The sequence below is a fragment of the Ranitomeya imitator genome, chromosome 4 (assembly GCF_032444005.1).
Source record: "Ranitomeya imitator isolate aRanImi1 chromosome 4, aRanImi1.pri, whole genome shotgun sequence".
In the NCBI taxonomy this organism is placed as follows: Eukaryota; Metazoa; Chordata; class Amphibia; order Anura; family Dendrobatidae; genus Ranitomeya; species Ranitomeya imitator.
In genome coordinates, this window is record NC_091285.1 from 77,446,996 (window position 1) to 77,467,601 (window position 20,606).

The window sequence follows — 20,606 nt, forward strand, 5'->3', positions numbered from 1 at the left end:
TGAAGCCTTCAGTAAAGAGGTAAAGAGACTGCAACCTTGTGTCCTCGTTATTGACTGCACCTCACACCATTACCATCCACCTTACTGGGAAGCCCTGGGGACATACTTCACCTGTGGGAAGGTATACCATCCGGCTGCCATTCCATCACCCCCAGCGGACCCCATAGCAGCGTCGGTCACCCTGACCGAACACCACAGGTGGCGTCACGAACTCCTGACAGACTGTTTCACTACTTTCATTGGACGCCCCTTAGCAGGGTCGCGACCGGGTCTAGCCACCGTGACAGCCTCAGAACCGAACCAGAGAGGCCCGGTACCGAAACGCGTGGCCCTGTGTCTGGGGGCGCTCCACCCTATTTTACTATTTATACTGTGGTGAAATTGCTGCCACTTTTGTTGTGTCTGCCAGTAATTTTTAAAATGTGAACACTACTGGTTGGGTGTCCATCTGCTGGATTGGGTGTAGTGGAAGACCTGTTGGTCCCTATTATACTATTTCTACTGTGGTAAAATTGATGCCACTTTTGTGGTGTAAGGCCCTCATTTGTTTAAGTGTGAACTCTGCTGAGTGGGTGTCCATCTGCTGGATTGGGAGTAGTGGAAGTCCTGTTGGTCCCTATTATACTATTTCTACTGTGGTGAAAATGATGCCACTTTTGTGGTGTCTGCCAGTAATTTTCAGAAATGTGAACACTCCTGGTTGGTGTCCATCTGCTGGATTGGATGTAGCGGAAGACCTCTTGGTCCCAATTATACTATCTATACTGTGGTGAAATTGATGCCACTTTGGTGGTGTCTGCCAATAATTTTTGGAAATGGGAACTCTCATAGTTAGGTCTCCTTCAAGCGTGTTGCCTGTAGCAATAGGCCTCCGACACTGTCAGGCCTCCACTTCCTTGGACTCAACTACCTGTGCTACTATCCTTAAATTTTTCTGACAATGGTAGGCTGCAAAACTGATATTTGTGCCACTTGAGTGTGATATCAGGGCTCCCAGCAAAGGAGGCCTATACCGATCCCTCACCCACCTCATCTTACTGTGATGTTCAATTGAAAGCTGTAAATGTTGTCCCAGACCCGGATACCTCATGCCTGGCTGATTGCTGCAGTTCCTTGCTAAAATTTGTACTGTCGGTGAATTGAGGCCACTTTTCTGGTGTCTGTCCCTATGTGATGTGTTTTGGCAGCATTTGGAGCCGTTATAAGGTGTTATACATGTGTTTGTTTTTGCCTCCCATTGACCTGAATGGCGTTCAATTATGTTCAGCGAATATTCGACTAAATAATCAGCGAATATTGCAGATATGGCAATTGTAATTTGAACCGAACATTGAAATATTCACTCATCTCTACTTGTAAGTGCCAAGTTTCTTACAATGTCCCTATGTACATGAGGTGGAACCCTTCTTGAGCCCTTAATTCTACCTTTAAGAGTGCCATGTAGCTGCTGCTACACTAAATGACAAAGCTTTGATTATACTTTACTGTTAAATACGGACAGAACACTGACTGTATACAGATACCATCCATGGACTTTATGTGTTTTTTCTGGATGCATAGGCTTATATTGGCACTTTTGATTAGGACAAATTCAGTATTTGGCCAATATTTTACCTAGGTATTTGCAAGCCAAAATCAGGAGTGGGTGATAAATCCAGAAGTGGTGACGTGTTTCTTATATACTTCTCCTCTGATTGAACCACTCCTGGTCTTGGCTTACAAATACTGAGCACAACACCTATATATATATATATCCTAAATGGTAGCCATCAATCTATATAATCGTCTAAGGGGCACTTCTGTCTGTCTGTAACGGAAATCCCGCTTCGCTGATTGGGTATGGTGTGCAGGGTATGGTGTACAGGGTACGGTGGGCAAGGTGTGGTGGGCAAGGTACGGTGTGCAGGGTACAGTGGGAAAGGTATGGTGGGCAAGGTGCTGTGTGCAAGGTATGGTGTGCAGGGTACGGTGTGCAGGGTACGGTGGGCAAGGTGCGGTGGGCAGGGTATGGTGTGCAGGGTACGGTGGGAAAGGTACAGTGGGCAAAGTGCTGTGTGCAGGGTATGGTGTGCAGGGTACGGTGGGCAAGGTGTGGTGGGTAAGGTGCTGTGTGCAGGGTATGGTGTGCAGGGTACGGTGTGCAGGGTGCGGTGGGCAAGGTACGGTGTGCAGGGTACGGTGGGCAAGGTGCTGTGTGCAGAGTATGGTGTGCAGGGTATGGTGGGCAAGGTGCGGTGGGCAAGGTACGGTGTGCAGGGTACGGTAGGCAAGGTACGGTGGGCAGGGTATGGCGTGCAGGGTACGGTGGGAAAGGTACAGTGCGCAAGGTGCTGTGTGCAGGGTATGGTGTGCAGGGTACGATGGCAAGGTGCGGTGGGCAGGGTACGGTGTGCAGGGTACAGTGTGCCATCTCACGAGGATCTCATCTCCTGATGGTTCTACATGATAGGCTCTAGGAGAACTGTTCTGTGACTACAGCAGCAGTTGGCATCAATGTGGCTGTTTTTCTCATCCCCCTTTGGCACATTTGTGCCTGTCTGATGCTTTTGTGACCAGATGTGCAATGTTAGTAAAAGAGGATTACTTTTAGATATGCCGTGTGTATCACATGGGTGAAGGCCATACCGCTGTGGTCTAAGGATGAGCAGATTCTCTCCAAGCACCCCGAGACATTTGGTGAATCAAATGTGCAGTATTACAGGTCCTTCTCAAAAAATTAGCATATAGTGTTAAATTTCATTATTTACCATAATGTAATGATTACAATTAAACTTTCATATATTATAGATTCATTATCCACCAACTGAAATTTGTCAGGTCTTTTATTGTTTTAATACTGATGATTTTGGCATACAACTCCTGATAACCCAAAAAACCTGTCTCAATAAATTAGCATATCAAGAAAAGGTTCTCTAAACGACCTATTACCCTAATCTTCTGAATCAACTAATTAACTCTAAACACATGCAAAAGATACCTGAGGCTTTTATAAACTCCCTGCCTGGTTCATTACTCAAAACCCCCATCATGGGTAAGACTAGCGACCTGACAGATGTCAAGAAGGCCATCATTGACACCCTCAAGCAAGAGGGTAAGACCCAGAAAGAAATTTCTCAACAAATAGGCTGTTCCCAGAGTGCTGTATCAAGGCACCTCAATGGTAAGTCTGTTGGAAGGAAACAATGTGGCAGAAAACGCTGTACAACGAGAAGAGGAGACCGGACCCTGAGGAAGATTGTGGAGAAGGACCGATTCCAGACCTTGGGGAACCTGAGGAAGCAGTGGACTGAGTCTGGTGTGGAAACATCCAGAGCCACCGTGCACAGGCGTGTGCAGGAAATGGGCTACAGGTGCCGCATTCCCCAGGTAAAGCCACTTTTGAACCATAAACAGCGGCAGAGGCGCCTGACCTGGGCTACAGAGAAGCAGCACTGGACTGTTGCTAAGTGGTCCCAAGTACTTTTTTCTGATGAAAGCAAATTTTGCATGTCATTCGGAAATCAAGGTGCCAGAGTCTGGAGGAAGACTGGGGAGAAGGAAATGCCAAAATGCCTGAAGTCCAGTGTCAAGTACCCACAGTCAGTGATGGTGTTGGTCCACTGTGTTTCATCAAGGGCAGGGTCAATGCAGCTAGCTATCAGGAGATTTTGGAGCACTTCATGCTTCCATCGGCTGAAATACTTTATGGAGATGAAGATTTCATTTTTCAGCACGACCTGGCACCTGCTCACAGTGCCAAAACCACTGGTAAATGGTTTACTGACCATGGTATTACTGTGCTCAATTGGCCTGCCAACTCTCCTGACCTGAACCCCATAGAGAATCTGTGGGATATTGTGAAGAGAAAGTTGAGAGACGCAAGACCCAACACTCTGGATGAGCTTAAGGCCGCTATTGAAGCATCCTGGGCCTCCATAACATCTCAGCAGTGTCACAGGCTGATTGCCTCCATGCCACGCCGCATTGAAGCAGTCATTTCTGCCAAAGGATTCCCGACCAAGTATTGAGTGCATAACTGAACATTATTATTTGATGGTTTTTTTGTTTGTTATTAAAAAACACTTTTATTTGATTGGATGGGTGAAATATGCTAATTTATTGAGACAGGTTTTTTGGGTTATCAGGAGTTGTATGCCAAAATCATCAGTATTAAAACAATAAAAGACCTGACAAATTTCAGTTGGTGGATAATGAATCTATAATATATGAAAGTTTAATTGTAATCATTACATTATGGTAAATAATGAAATTTAACACTATATGCTAATTTTTTGAGAAGGACCTGTATACTCTGAGGTCCAGTGCTATATACCCCTGTGTGTATGGTGGGAGTTCTGCACACCCCTCACCTGCCGCCGTGGTCACAGAGGTTAGTAGCGTGATGGTGCCCTGGGGTCACACTGTGATTACACTGAGGCTGCTATATAGTCTGATCGCTTTACACGCGGACTGTGCTGTGGTTTGCGGTACGGGTTTCTCTAGATGCTCCTCCATCAATGGAATTCCCTTCAATCTGCAGTGTGTTTTCTGTGACTGTTTATTTTACTCACTTACATAGCGCCATTAATTCCACAGTGCTTTACAGACATCATCATCCCTGTCCTCATTGAGGCTCACAATCTAGATTCCCTATTTGGAGTACTGGAGGAAATCCCTGCAAACACGGGGAGAACATATAAACTCCTTAAAGATGTTGTACTTGGTGGGATTTGATGCCAGGACCCCAATTCCACTAAGCCACCGTGCTGCCCTATGTGTTATATGGTGGCCACTGATATGATCATCTATCTATAAAATCGTCTAACGTCCACTTCCGTCTGCTTATCTGTCACTGAAATCCCGTGTCGCTGATTGGTCGCGCCTGGCCGGCCGCGACCAATCAGTGACATTGGCGCGGGATTTAAATCACGCTTCGCTGATTGGTCGCACCCGGCCGGAGGCGACCAATCAGTGACAGGCGCAGTCTGGCCGCGAATTGGTAGCTTTATCGGTATAACCCAGCGCAGTGCTGTAAGTGACATAAAGAAACTATCCCATAAAGCGGGGCACACCCATCTGGTAAACCTAGGTATGCAAAATGAAGTTATTTAGGCATACCTATAGAAGGAAATATTTCCATATAAGGCCGATGGGAGGTCCAGCACAACCTATCCAATCATAGTGAAATGCATGTGAGTTAGTAGAATAAAAACACATTCATTACCAGAAAGGTAGAGGGGATCCAGGCATCCACCACACCCGACGCGCGTTTCGCAATGAAATGCTTCGTCCAGGGGCTTTATGGGCTTTATGGGATAGGTTCTTTATGTCACGTACAGCACTGCGCTGGGTTATACCGATTAAGTTATTTTTTGAATAATAAATAACATTCATACCGAGTGTATATATATTTATATTTGGATTTTCATTATGCGAATTGTTTCCAGGCGTGTCCACTTTTTTCTTCCTGCATATGTGGTTCTCACTTGTAATTTACTGATTTTTATGATCATTTTTGGTCTTATTTTACTGTGTTTTGAAAATAAAAATAGTTTTTATGATTATCTGCTTTTTTTTGTGGAGCTTTATTCTATAGGTGTTTATTTACAAATACTGAGGTAAAAAGCTGACCAAATACTGCAAGTATGAACGTGGCCTAAAGGTACCGTCCGCACACATAACGATATCGTTAACGATATCGTTGCAACGTCACGCTTTTGGTGACGTAGCAACGATCCCGCTAACGATCTCGTTATGTGTGACAGCGACCAACGATCAGGCACCTACTGGGAGATCGTTGGTCGTTGGGGAATGATCAGAACCATTTTTTGGTCGCTGATCACCTGCTGTCATCGCTGGATCAGCGTGTGTGATGCCGATCCAGCGATGTGTTCACTTGTAACCAGGGTAAATATCGGGTTACTAAGCGCAGGGCCGCGCTTAGTAACCCGATATTTACCCTGGTTACCATTGTAAAAGTTGAAAAAAAAAACAGTACATACTCACATTCTGACGTCTGTCACGTCCCCCGGCGTCCACTGTGTCAGTGCCGGCCGTAAAACAAAGCACAGCGGTGACGTCACCGCTGTGCTCTGCTTTACGGCCGGCGCTGACACAGTCAGTGCAGGGCAATTCTCGGCAGCAGCACGTGCATTAGCAGCGCTCCTGCCGAAAGCAGTTTTAACCCTGTGGACGCCGGCGGGGGACGTGACAGACATCAGAATGTGAGTATGTAGTGTTTTTTTTTTTTTTTACTTTTACAATGGTAACCAGGGTAATTATCGGGTTACTAAGTGCAGCCCTGCACTTAGTAACCCGATGTTTACCCTGGTTACCCGGGTGCTGCAGGGGGACTTCGGCATCGTTGAAGACAGTTTCAACGATGCCGAAGTCGTTCCCCTGATCGTTGGTCACTGGAGAGAGCCGTCTGTGTGACAGCTCCCCAGCGACCACACAACGACTTACCAACGATCACGGCCAGGTCGTATCGCTGGTCGTGATAGTTGGTAAGTCGTTTAGTGTAAAGGTACCTTAACACAAACATCTGCATGAGGTCTTAGTTTGACTTACCAGTAGGGGGCATGATCACTTAAAGTGCCTAAGGCAGCATGACTGCCAATATGGCTCTGCTCCGAGTGAAGCCCAGTAGTGTTCCCACATGATAGGGTATCGCTTTCATGGTCCTCTCCATGCCACCACACCCAGTATGAAGTCCCCACAGCATAATGACCCCTATAGCATATTGCCCTCCACACAGTATGATTCCCTCACTGTACAATCAAGTACACAAGTACAAACAAGAGAATATTTTCACACCTTGTACTAAATGCTTTAATATAGTTCACACTGATTTCTACCTCAGATTTACACATCTAAATGATTGTGCATTGTGATTTTTGCTTTAATAAACATACAATAAAGATACCTGACAAGTGCACACCTCTCAGTACCCTGAATGATTTCTTTTATGTCGTTTCCGTAGAAGGAATGCATTACACAGACTTGGTCACTTCAGATGACTCCTATTTTAAGCTTGCTCTGTGGTAATATCTGTGGTTGAGCAGAAAATAACAGTGTTTTCATCTCTAATTTGTACCTTGGGAGCAGAATGCATGTTCTACAGAGAAATGTTACTTTCTTTCTTGACAAACAACGTTAAGTTCAATATTACAATATTTACTAACTCTTCCTCAAGAAGACGATTCACAGTATATTTTGTATTGATTTTGGACTTTCCGGTTATGTTTTTAGCCATCAGAAAGTGAGCAGAATGAAGAGTATAGCATATATAAGATCTTTGTAACATTTCTTGTATTTGTTTTACTGTCGTCATTTTCAATTAGTCTTCAGACATGTAAAATCTTTATATACGTTTTAGTGTGTCAATCTAGGGTTTCTGGTAACCACCAAAGTTAAAGATTCTGATGCCCACCCACCCCCAACATTGATACTGAACAATTCTTTTAGCATGTTTTTCTAATATCTAACCATTAAAGATTGTTGCAACACACTATGGTTTCAGGGTGTCTCAGTCAGTGATATACAGTAACATGAAGGATATTGACCCCAATAGAAAAATCTCCAGTAATCTTCCAACTATCATGGTCTATAATTGTACAAGTAGTTGTCTTCTCATATATGTCACCTAGACTTCAGGACTCGGGGGCAAATCCAACCCCTTCACCCAATATAATTACACCCCTGTTCTCTGCTATAAAGGGTGCTCTTATTCACTTTTCTCAAATTATATATTTTATTATTGATCTAATAGGTTAAATGTGATTTAAGATGTGGCCTTACAAGTGATTTACAGAGGGGTAATATTACACTGAGATAACAGGTTTTTATTGCTCCTGTATCGCTGCTTAGCTTACTTGTAACTAAAATACCTTAGTCGTTTCTATTCTGCAATTCCTAATATATTTTTATGTAGTATATATTCCGCATTAGAATTACTCTAGCCAGTGGTGTAACTAGAGTCCGATGGGTCCCAGCTTAAAATGTGGACCTGGGCCCCCACCAGCAATGTGTATTTCAGTGCAAGGAGAAGGTGGGTCTCAGTGCCACAATACATTTCACCTGAAAGTGCGTCTGAGGAAATTGGTTTTGGCGGATTCCCCTTTTACTTGGGCCCAGTCATGATCGCACCCTATGCAACTGCGATCATTAGGCCCCTGACTCCACCCAAGGTGCATTACTTTGTTAACATCATGGAAGGGAATAATTTCCTAACCTTGGATGCACTGGGTACATCATGGTGATTTTGCACCTGTCCTCGTGCAATCGGTGCAGGGTGTTCAGCTGCCATCTCAGCTGATGCACCACATTACAAAATGCATTCCAAGCTCTTTCTTCTGTCTCATTTATTAATGTGATAAAATTTGGGTCTCTCATAAGTGTTCTTATTTGAGGTCCATCAAATATTCCTGCCTTTTTCTTCTCTTTACTAAGACCAGGAAAAGTTAAACATATATAGTTAAAGCATTCTCCACTGTGATTGAGAGCTTTGACGAACTGCTTCATCAATCCAAGTTTTATGTGTAAGGGAGGAAAGACAATGTCCTTCCTATCCACTAGAGGATCATGGATGACATTCTTATCGCCAGATGCCAGACTCTGTCGCTGAGGCCATTCAGTTTTCACCCAATGCTCTGCTGTAGCTCTACTGTCCCAGTAGCACAGAAAACAAGGGTGTTACCATAAACATTTCTTTCTTCCTTTTTAGCATGTGTTTAAGTTCTGTGTTCATTCATCCTGGTTTCCTTAAATGCTTTGCATTCTTCCCTCTTTTTTGGAATTGTTAATGATTGTGCTTTAAGAATCTCATTTTTCAAGATTTCCCAACCTTCCTGGACATTTTTGTCCTTAAGGATATCCAGCAATTAGATCCCTCCGATTCTCTTTCTGAGTCCCTTAAAATCTGCCTTTCTGAAATCTAACCTTGAAGTCTGAGTCTTCACAGGTCTTCCTCCTCTAGTTATCCAAAATTCTAAAATAGCATGGTCGCTACCTCCTAGGGTCCCAGCCACTCTTACCTCCTCAACCATTTCCTCCCTGTTTATAAGGAATAGATCCAAGGTAGCAGATCCCCTTGTTTTCTCCCCTACTTTTTGGAAGATAAAGTTGTCAGCAAGAGAGGATAAGAATTTTCTTGACCGGTTAGTTTTACATGAGAGAGATTCCCAACAAATATCTGGATAGTTGAAATCTCCCAGACATTGGAGAACTTGGCCATTTAATGCATAAAGAGTTCATCCATATCTTCAGCTTGCACAGGCGGCTTGTAGTAAATGCCTACAATGGTGTCCTTTCCGTTGTTCTCTCCTTGTATTTTTACCCAAACAGTTTCCACAGAACTCTAAGTCTCTGAAGCTTCAATCTCTGTGCAGATATACGCTTTTCTAACATTCAATGCAACACCTCCTCCTCGTTTATCAAGTCTGTTTCTTACAAATAAGTTGTATCCTTCTAGTCTTGTATTCCAATCATGTGTATCGTCCTACCAAGTTTCAGTGATTCCAATGACATCATATTTCTTCTCCTGTGTTAGTAGTTCCAATTCTCCTTGTTTGTTGCCCATGCTTTGTGCATTGGTATAGAAACATTTTAGTTTGTGATTGGTTTCTCTTCCTCCAATATTTTTATTATTTAGATCTATTTTTTTTTTTTGTTCTTCCTTTCTTTATTTCTTTCTTTTTTTTATATAGCGCTAACATATTCCGCAGCGCTTTACAGACATTATCATCGCTGTCCCCGATGGGACTCACAATCTAAATTCCCTACCAGTATGTCTTTGGAATGTGGGAGGAAACCGGAGAACACGGAGGAAACCCACGCAAACACAGAGAGAACATGCAAACTCTTTGCAGTTGTCCTTGGTGGGATTTGAACCCAGGACTCCAGCGCTGCAAGGCTGCAGTGCTAACCACTAAGCCACATTTCCCCTTCTAATAGCAGAGTAGTTGTCAGGTGTATGGTTTTTTCTGGCCTTTTGCTTCCCTTCCCACATTGTTCTAGTTTAAAGCTCTCCCGATGAGTATAGGAAGGCAACTTCCAAATACCGTATATACTCGAGTATAAGCCGAGATTTTCAGCCCAAATTTTTGGGCTGAAAGTGCCCCTCTCGGCTTATACTCGAGTCAATGTGGGTGGCAGGGTCGGCGGGTGAGGGGGTGAGGGCGCTGAGGTATACTTACCTAGTCCCAGCGATCCTCGCGCTGTCCCTGCCGTCCCACGGGCTTCTGTGCTGCAGCTTCTTCCCCTCTTCAGCCGTCACGTGGGACCGCTCATTAGAGATATGAATAAGCGGCTCCACCTCCCATAGGGGTGGAGCCGCCTATTCATTCCTCTAATCAGCGGTGCCGGTGACCGCTGACAGGAAGAGCTGCGGCACCGAAGACCAGGCAGAGGGACAGCGCGAGGATCGCCAGGACTAGGTAAGTATAGCATATTCACCTGTCCTCGTTCCAGCCGCCGGGCGCCGCTCCATCTTCCCGGCCGGCGCCTCCATCTTCCCGGCGTCTGCGCTCTGACTGTTCAGGCAGAGGGCGCGATGATGCATACAGTGTGCGCGGCGCCCTCTGCCTGATCAGTCAGAGCAGAGACGCCGGGAAGATGGAGGCGCCGGAACGAGACGCCGGGAGCTGCAATCAAGGGAGGTGAGTATGTGGTTTTTTTTTTTATTGCAGCAGCGGCGGCAGAGATTTCTATGGGGCACAATGAACGGTGCAGAGCACCGTATATGGCACAGCAATGGGGCACAATGAACGGTGCAGAGCACTATATGGGGCACAGCTATGGGGAAATAATGAACGGTGTAGAGCACTATATGGCACAGCTATGGGGAAATAATGATCTATTTTTATTTTTGAAATTCACCGGTAAATGCTGCATTTCCACCCTAGGCTTATACTCGAGTCAATAAGTTTTCCCAGTTTTTTGTGGCAAAATTAGGGGGGTCGGCTTATACTCGGGTCGGCTTATACTCGAGTATATACGGTACATGTTTTCTAGTCTTCGTAAGGTGCATCCCATCTCTAGCAAGCAGTCTATCGCGCAAAAAACGTGAAAAATCCGTGAATAATCCGGAACGTGTGCACATACCCTTACATATACACATCTCACAAACAACCATATGATTCCACATACAATTCCAGATACACAAACACACATTCATAAGCGCACATATAAATACCAATACATACAATTCCAGGTAGATATGCACGGAGGGTCATTTACTTAGTAGGATTGGGCACGCAGCAAGGCACACAGTGCTAAGGCTGGTTTCACATTTGCGTAAGGCAGAGCTGCGGAGGGCTGCGTATTTCCTCTGTTAAGCCCCGCCCTCTGCCACACCTCTTCCATTCAGTTCCACCTACGTTGGCATGTGTCCTGCGTAACTATCTTTAACATTGGGTATGCAGGCCATGTGGATGTATGCAGATGCGTCCGCATGCGTCGTTTTGAAACTACGCCGAACTGCGTCAAATGCAACATGTTTTATTTTGTTGCGGTCTGCGCAGAGTCAAAACGATGTATGTTGATACATCCGCATGGCCTGCATACCCAATGTTAAACATAGGTACGCTGGACGTAGTTCCCCTTCTTTAAGTGGCCTCTGGACACTCAAGACCAGGTTTCTCAGGATGAGAGGTGTGGAACAAACAAACCTGCGTGGGGATGTTCACCTCTGATGCAGAAATCCACATCCTTTTCTCTGGCCCATAACCTCCAATGCAAGTATTGTAAGGAATGATGTATCCACATATATTTTGAGCAAAGTGGCCCCCGGGTCCTAGAGTCAGAAGAACCAGGCAGAAGTCTGCAAAGCAAACAGCTGAGACCTTCTGCAGACAGATGCACTTCAAGGGTTTACAGCCTCTGACACGTCCGAGACAATTTGTACTTGGTTTGAACAGTCATTCTGTGCTGTCAGATTTCCCGTAAAGGATAGGTTGCAGCCAGGGAAGTCTGGTAGCCGATCTCTGAAAGAGAACACAAGAGCGCTCGGCAACGTGACACGCACAACTCCTACAGTATGTTGGCATGAAGGAAAACTGCTGCTGCTGTCCCATGGATGGTGGATAAATCCTCCAGGAAATATAGTATCCAGTTGTATGAAACACATAATGTGGGCTGCGCTGCTGGAGTAAGTCAATTCTTCAATAGTGATGATGATAAAAAGTTTCTCATTCAAATGCATTCCAATGCCATACTGGGGTCTTTTTCAACTAAAAAAAAGCAAATGTGCAAAACATAACAACATATGAATTTTTGTACAGGCCCAAAATGAATGACAATTATATATGGAAACACTCACAGGGATGTTTAGGCTATATTCACACTTAGCGGTTTTTACCGCGGAACCGCCGCGATTTTGATGCTGCGGGTCCGCAGCAGTTTCCATAGCGTTTACAGTAACATGTAAACCCTATGGAAACCGCAAACCGCTGTGCACATGCTGCGGGAAAAACCGCGCGGGAACGCAGCGGTTTACAACCCGCAGCATGTCACTTCTTTGTGCAGAATCGCTGCGATTCTGCACCCATAGGAATACATTGAACCGCTTACTTCCCGCATGGGGCTGTGCCCACGTTGCGGGAAGTAAGCGGATAATGTGCGGGTGGTACCCGGGGTGGAGGAGAGGAGACTCTCCTCCAGGCCCTGGGAACCATATTTGGGGTTAAAAAATAAAAATTCTGGTTATACTCACCCTCTGATGTCCGGAGCTCCTGGGCGCTGCACGCGGCTGTCCGGTCAGAGTTGCTGTGCGACCAGGACCTGCGGTGACGTCGCGGTCACATGACCGTGACGTCACGAAGGGTCCTTCTCCCACAGCATCTTAGGAACCGGACCGCCGGGTGCAGCGCCCAGGAGATCCGGACATCAGAGGGTGAGTATAACCAATTTTTATTATTTTTAACATTACTATTGATGCTGCATATTGCTGCATATGCAGCATCAATAGTATAGGCGGAAACCCGCAGCGGAAAACGCGGAACAAACCGCGATAAATCTGCAGGGAGAACCGCAGTTCTTTTGCCCTGCAGATTTATCAAATCCGCTGCGGGAGAACCCGCAGAAGGACAACGCAAAGTGTGAACATAGCCTTACCTTCCTGGCGCTCCCTCGCAGCATCTTGTCCCGATGCCCAGCAGCTGCTTTTTGCTTATAAGCAGCGCATGGCACGAATGTCATGCGCTGCTTGCAAGCCGAAGGGCAGTTGCTGGAATACTCAATACTCTGCATGCCGGGTCTGTGTGCCCGCAGAGCAGCGAGTATTCATTACTCTTTAATAGCGATTACTGTGCGCCGCTACTTAAGGGTTTGTGCACACGTTCAGGTTTTTCGCATTATTTTCACGTTTTTTCGCAATAAAAACGCTATAAAAACGCATTAAAAATGCAGACATATCCATCCTATCATTTAGAATGCATTTTTTGTGCACATGATGCGCTTTTTTCCGCGAAAAAAATGCATCGCGGTAAAAAAAAGCAGCATGTTCATTAATTTTGCGGATTTTTCGTGTTTTTCCCGCTATTTAATGCATTGGGGAAAAACGCAAAAAAAGCGCAAAAAACGTGCAAAAACGCATCAAAAACCCATAAAAAACGCAGAAAAAAACGCATGTGGATTTCTGGCAGAAATGTCCGGTTTTTGTCAGGAAATTTCTGCAAGAAATCCTGACGTGTGCACATACCCTAAAAAAAATGAACATTCACCTCGCTTCACGCCCATGGGAATGGAGCGAAGTGAATATTCATTTCTCGTAAGTAGCAGCACATGTGACTGCCAGCAGCTGCAGGAAGGCTCCGGCTGACACTGTGCTCACTAGAGAGCAATGAATACTCACTGCGCTTCATGCACATAGTTCCAGCTTGCAGAGCATTGAGTGTTCCGGCATCTGCTCTTCGACTTGCAAGCAGCGCATGATGTCCCTGCCTGCGCTGCTTACAAGCATAAAGCAGCTGCTGGCACCGGAGCAGGACGCTGCGAGAGAGTGCCGGGAAGGTTAGTGTAATGCTGTTTTTTATGTTTTCAAATGGGGCCAATCATACCTGGACCAGGATGCCGGGATGGGGGCCAATCATATCAGGTTAAGGATGGGGCCCTGCATACCAGGATGGGGATAAGGGCAATCATTCCTGCCAGGATAGGGATGAGGAGCCCTGCCTACCAGGCTACAGATAAGGGGGACATGCATACCAGGCTAGGGATGAGGGGGCATGCATACCAGGATGGGGATAAGGGCAATCATTCCTGCCAGGATAGGGACGAGGAGCCATGCCTACCAGGCTACAGATAAGGGGGACATGCATACCAGGCTAGGGATGAGGAGGCATGCATACCAGGATGGGGATAAGAGCAATCATTCCTGCCAGGGTAGGGATGAGGAGCCCTGCCTACCAGGCTACAGATAAGGGGGACATGCATACCAGGCTAGGGATGAGGAGGCATGCATACCAGGATGGGGATAAGAGCAATCATTCCTGCCAGGGTAGGGATGAGGAGCCCTGCCTACCAGGCTACAGATAAGGGGGACATGCATACCAGGCTAGGGATGAGGAGGCATGCATACCAGGAAGGAGATGAAGGACATGCTCACCAGGATAGGGATGAGGGAGCCATATATATCAGGATTGGGATGAGGGAGCCATGCATACCAGGGTACGGAACAGAGGCACCATGCATGCCAGGATACGGATGAGGGGACAATATATACCAGGATAGGGGATATTAAGTACAGAATTGGCCACATCTTTGCTTCAAAATTTTTTCCACCCTAATTTCCTCCTCTAAAACCTAGGTCTTATAGTCCGAAAAATACAGTAGGTGGTAAAAATAACACTTTTCTTTCTTGACATGCCACTTTGCATTAATTCCTGAAAAGCTCCTGAAGGATTAATAAACTACCTGACAGCAGTTTTTAATATGCAGGGTTTTTACAATACATATGATCCCCAAAAATCACTTAAAAACTGAATATCTCTAAAAAAATAAATTTTGGAGATTTCCTTTTCACACCTTCTAACTTCATAACAAAATAAAAGAGCATTTTACAGTTTATGTTGATGTAAAGCAGACATGTGGAAAATGTTATTTATTAACTATTCTGTGTGGTATAATTATCTGGATTAGGGTATGTTCACATCTGTGTATATAAAGTAGCTGAGATTCTCAGCCAGAAACGTTGAAGAGTCTCAGGCAAGTGTCATGCGTTTTTTCCTCACCTAGCATCCGTATGCCACACATATGCAATCTGTATGCAATGCATTTTTAAAATCACCTTTTATATGTAATACATATATGCTAGCCACCTTAGGGAGAGACCCAAGTTGGGCTAAATGTAGCGGGACGAAAGAGACCGAAAAGCCCTCTACTTAAAGGAGCTATGCAAAGGATTCTGGGTAAACCTGCTATTCTTTGTATTATGCTGCTTGCAAGTACTTTCCGTTTCAGGAAAGCATCCACTATGTATTTCCTTTAAGTAGAGGGCTTTTCGGTCTCTTTCGTCCCGCTACATTTAGCCCAACTTGGGTCTCTCCCTAAGGTGGCTAGCATATATGTATCGCTTGCTCACCGAGCCCCACTCCATACAGCCAACCAATTCCAGCCCTGTGCTGATGAGGGCCTAAAGCCCGAAACACGTGTCCACAGGTAGGAATTGGTTGGCTGTGTAAATTTAGAAACAAATCCGCAGCATTGCACGCTTGGCGGTTCCAAGCGCTGTGGATTAGACAGGGGTGGAAAGAGATGATTTGCATAGCTCCGCCTACTGCAAAGGATTCTGGGTAAACCTGCTATTCTTTGTATTATGCTGCTTGCAAGTACTTTCCGTTTCAGGAAAGCATCCACTTTTATATGTAGTAATTCTGTAATTTCAAGCTAGTGTTCTAACTAGTAAAACTATCTTATATACAGATATAGATAGATGATCAACAGATAGATAGAATCCAAAGAGTTGAGGCGGCACACCATACATTTGGTATAAAGTGCTATTTATTATTAAGATTAGTAGGATCGTACCTACCCATATAAATTTAGAATTCAACCTAGGAGAGGATTCATATTAGGATAGATTCCCAGCAAGAGGAGAATTCCTTGTCATTGGCTGCTGGGCATGCATGAATTGGCCAAATTATTTATCTCGTTTTTTTCCTATTATCTAGAGCAGTACGGCAAATAAAAATACATACATTTCATGTTTAGATGCTATTGCACTGCAGAGTGCAACTTTGTTTCTTAGGTATGTATAGAGATAGCTACTCTTAGTATGCACCTGTACACACCAGTTTTCTATTTGGAAGTGAGGGTCAGTCTTTTGTTATTTATTTATTTATAGGCTATCTAACCGAGCACCCCAACCATCATCCCATGGCAGTTTTAATTACCGCAGGATTCATCCTACCCACATAACTGTAGGCTTCAGCCTATGAGAGGATTCACATTAGGCAGGGTCCCAGCAAAATAGATCACCTTGTCATTGGCCGCTGGGCATGCATGAATCGGCAAAATTATGTATCTTGCTATTTTCCTATTATCAAGAGTAGAGCGGCAAATCAAATTTCATACATTTTATGTTTACTTATAATAACACTATAGATTGCAGCTTTATTTGTTAGCACTACAATAAGGCATATTAACCAAGTTTCTGTGATCCAATATGATTGCAGAGAGAAAAAGAGGTCTATGAGAAGGCTACAAAAATTCAAACTTTATTGAGAATAAATATAAAGTCATATTTAAAAACACAATGTAAAACAAGGAGTTGAGGGACACCAGAAAACAATCTGAATATACTATCAATAGCATAGACCAACTGGCTAGTTTTATGTAGGTGTGGGGTAATATAATGCCAGTGCATATGGAAAATGTAGAAACCACTTTTTATTATACTCTGGAATGGTCAGGGACTAAACATAGAATCATGAGCTTAACAGTACTGTTTTCCCAAATAGAAATATCCAATATAAATATCTGCTTCCTTGATCATCCTGCTGCCCATCTCAACTCACATGCAGCCAAAAATTATGTCCAACTGAGCACATAGAGACTATGCCTGCATCATTATGTCAATGGCATCATCAGCACATATTACTGAATGATGCTTTGAGGGTGTTTGGACGTAGCAACTGAACATATGCTGAAATGCTATGTGAATATAGCATTTACACAAAAAAGGTTGTCAGTCACCCAATGCACAAGCAAAATATTGAAATAAGTTATAAGCTTGCTAAAAGCAAACCTGTTAGTAGGATTGTGCTCAATAAATGATACTTGGGTTGATGAAATCCATCTTGTGGTTGTTGTTCAATCTGTATTTGTAGTTTTCAGTTAATGAGATTCTGGTGCTCCAGGGCAGCCTGTGTGTGGGGCTGTGAACGGGGCTTTATGTAGTGCTCTGCTTACATTTTCATCTGGATTGGCTTATGACAAGTCATTGATCCTACAAAAAAAAATTCAACTTCATCAAGATGGTACTTGCAGTATCGCATGCTCTGTAGCATGATACATGCCTATGGAGCGCCCCCAGACACAGGGCCTCGGTACTGGTCCTTTCTGTCTCAGTTCTGGGGTTGTCACGGTGGCTGGACCCGGTCCGTGACCCTGCTAAGGCGCATCCAATAAAAGGGGTGATGATAGTTTGTCAAGGTTTCGTGACGCCACCTGTGGTGTTCGGTCAGGGCGACCGACGCTGCTTGGGGTCCGCTGGGGTGATGGAATGGCAGCTAGATGGTATACCTTCCCACAGGTGAAGTATGTCCCCAGGGCTTCCCAGTAAGGTGGATGGTGATGGTGTGAGGTGCAGACAATAACGAGGACACAAGGTTGCAGTCTCGTTACCTCTTTACTGAAGACTTCAGGATCCTCAATCCAGAGCACGGTTAACAGGGCTGTCTGAGACCGGCCGGTCCGATGGCACATCCAGAGTTCCCTTTGCAGGTGGAAATCGTTGCCTACCACTAGCGCCTGTGTGTTGTAGTGCTACCCTGCTGAGCATTCGGAATAGTCCTCACAACTTCTGTTCTCGTTCGTTCGTTCTTTCTAATTCATTCCAGATCTTTCTAGTTCTCTGTCCCCCAGGTATGTTATGGCTAGGACGTACCCGTTTGACGGGTAGGCTCGGAGTTCTTCCGGGACCCTAGAGATGCCCCTCTCCACGCGTTGCCCCCTATGTCTGCGTAGGTGATGTAAGGTAGACAGCCAACCTATAATTAACTGTCCTGCGGAGTTTGAAGTAAGGCATAGACTCAGTTACTTCCTCGGTGTTCCGGCCACCGGCTACGCGCCTCAGTAGCATGTTGCCGTTCTCCGGGCATGACTCCTACTGGCTCTCCTTTGTGCTTGATCTCGTTTCTCACTGTTCCACAATATCCTTCGCTTCGTGTCTCTTTCTTAGGATACCGCCGCGGGGTGTGCAGGCGCAGTTCCGTAACGTTCTATTCTGGTCGCTAGGTACCTGCCAGGTTCCCATGCCTGACAGGGACCCCCCTGAATCTTCTCCCTGCAACACCCCCTGCCACGGGATGTTGCCTGAATCCAACCCAGTCCCTAACTTCCTATCCAACCCCTAGTTTTACCAGTGTGAGGAGTAGCCCAATAAATAAAGCCTTTTTCCCCCCCTAGTGGCCGGAGTGTGAAGTGTAATGTGTGCTGGTGATACCTGGTCAGAAGAACTCCTTTAGTGCCATCAGACTTACCATCACTTCCCTTAGCGGCAGAGCGTCATACTGCAACGACCAGGTCTCTGGGGCGCTGCACCTAATTTGCCTATATGCATTTATGCTTTATTACTATAATATCATGGGGTAATGGCGGCGATAGATGCTACTCCGCAAGCGCTGTTGCCATTTTGATGAAGATAATTTTTTTTTACCCCACAATAGTATAGTAATAAAGCATAATGAGACTGCTCAGCCATGATTCCATGAGATTCTAAGCATGAGAACTCAGCTTCAGTGCCGAGTGTTGACATCAAAAGGTGATTGGAGTCCATAACCGATGAACTCCAGTCAGCTTTTGACGTCAGCGCTTGACGCTGGAGTTCCCAGTCTCAGCGTCTCCTGAATTCATAGCTGAGTGGTCGCATCATGCAACAGCTCATTCATGAATCCAATGTGCAGAGTTGGTCTCTTCGTGGAACAAATTGATTGTCATAGGACAGGTGAGGAATATATTTATTATTTTTAATGTTACAGTAATAAATAGGTGAAAGAGGGTGAGGTTTTTATTTCAATTAAAGGCCTTTACTCTGTGCGTGTTTTTATAACATTTGGATATGGGGTTAGAAATGAGGGGGTCTTATAGATGCCTCTCCATTACTAACCTTTGAGCTTGATGTCAACTGACATTACAATGCTCAAAGCTGACATTAACTGCATAAATATTTCCCCACTTGCTACCACACCAGGTCAAGAGAGAAGAGCCAGGCAAAGCACCAGAATTGGCACTTGTAATAGTTGTGCCTTTTCTGGGGCAGCTGGGGCAGCTCTAGGTTGCAATTTTTAGGCTGGGGAGGGTCAGTATCCATGGTACCTTCCCAGTATGAGAATATCAGCCCCAGCTGTTTGCTTTAGCTTGGTTGGTTGTCAAAAATGGGGGGTGCCCCACGCCAGTTATTTAAATTATTTATGTGAATTTTTGATAACCAGTCAAACTTGTGCTGATTAGGAAAAATAGAGGTACTGTAAATCATTCTTTTAAATATATATATACAGTGGGTACAGAAAGTATTCAGACTCCTTACATTTTTTCACTCTTTGTTTCATTGCAGCCATTTGGTAAATTGAAAAAAGTTAATTTTTTTCTCATTAATGTACACCAGGCAACCCATTATGATTGAAAAAACAGAAACATTTTTGCAAACTTAGTAAAAAAGAGAAACTGAAATATTACATGGTCATAAGTATTCAAACCCTTTACTCAGACACTCATATTTAAGTCACATGCTGTCCATTTCCTTCTGATCCTCCTTGAGATGGTTCTACTCCTTCATTGGAGTCCAGCTGTGTTTAATTAAACTGATAGGACTTGATTTGTAAAGGCGCACACCTGTCTATATAAGACCTCACAGCTCACAGTGCATGTCAAACCAAATGAGAATCATGAGGTCAAAGGATCTGGTCAAGGAGCTCAGAGACAGAATTGTGGCAAGGCACAGATCTGGCCAAGGTTACAACAGAATGTCTGCAGTACTCAAGGTTCCTAAGAGCACAGTGGCCTCCATAATCCTTAAATGGAAGAAGTTTAGGACCACCAGAAGTCTTCCTAGAACTGGCCGTCCAGCCAAACTGAGAGTGGCAGAAGAGCCGTGGTGAGAAAGGTAAAGAAGAACACCAATATCACTGTGGCTGAGCTCCAGAGATGTAGTAGGAAGATGAGAGAAAGTTCCACAAAGTCAACTATCAGAGTAGCCCTCCCCCAGTCGTGCCTTTATGGCAGAGTGGCCCAACGGAATCCTCTCCTCAGTGCAATATATATGAAGTCCCGCATAGAGTTTGCTAAAAAAACACATGAAGGACTCCCATACTATGAGAAATAAGATTATCTGATCTGATGAGACAAAGATAGACCTTTTGGTGATAAGCTCTGTAACAAATAAAAAATAATAAACCAACAATATCCAT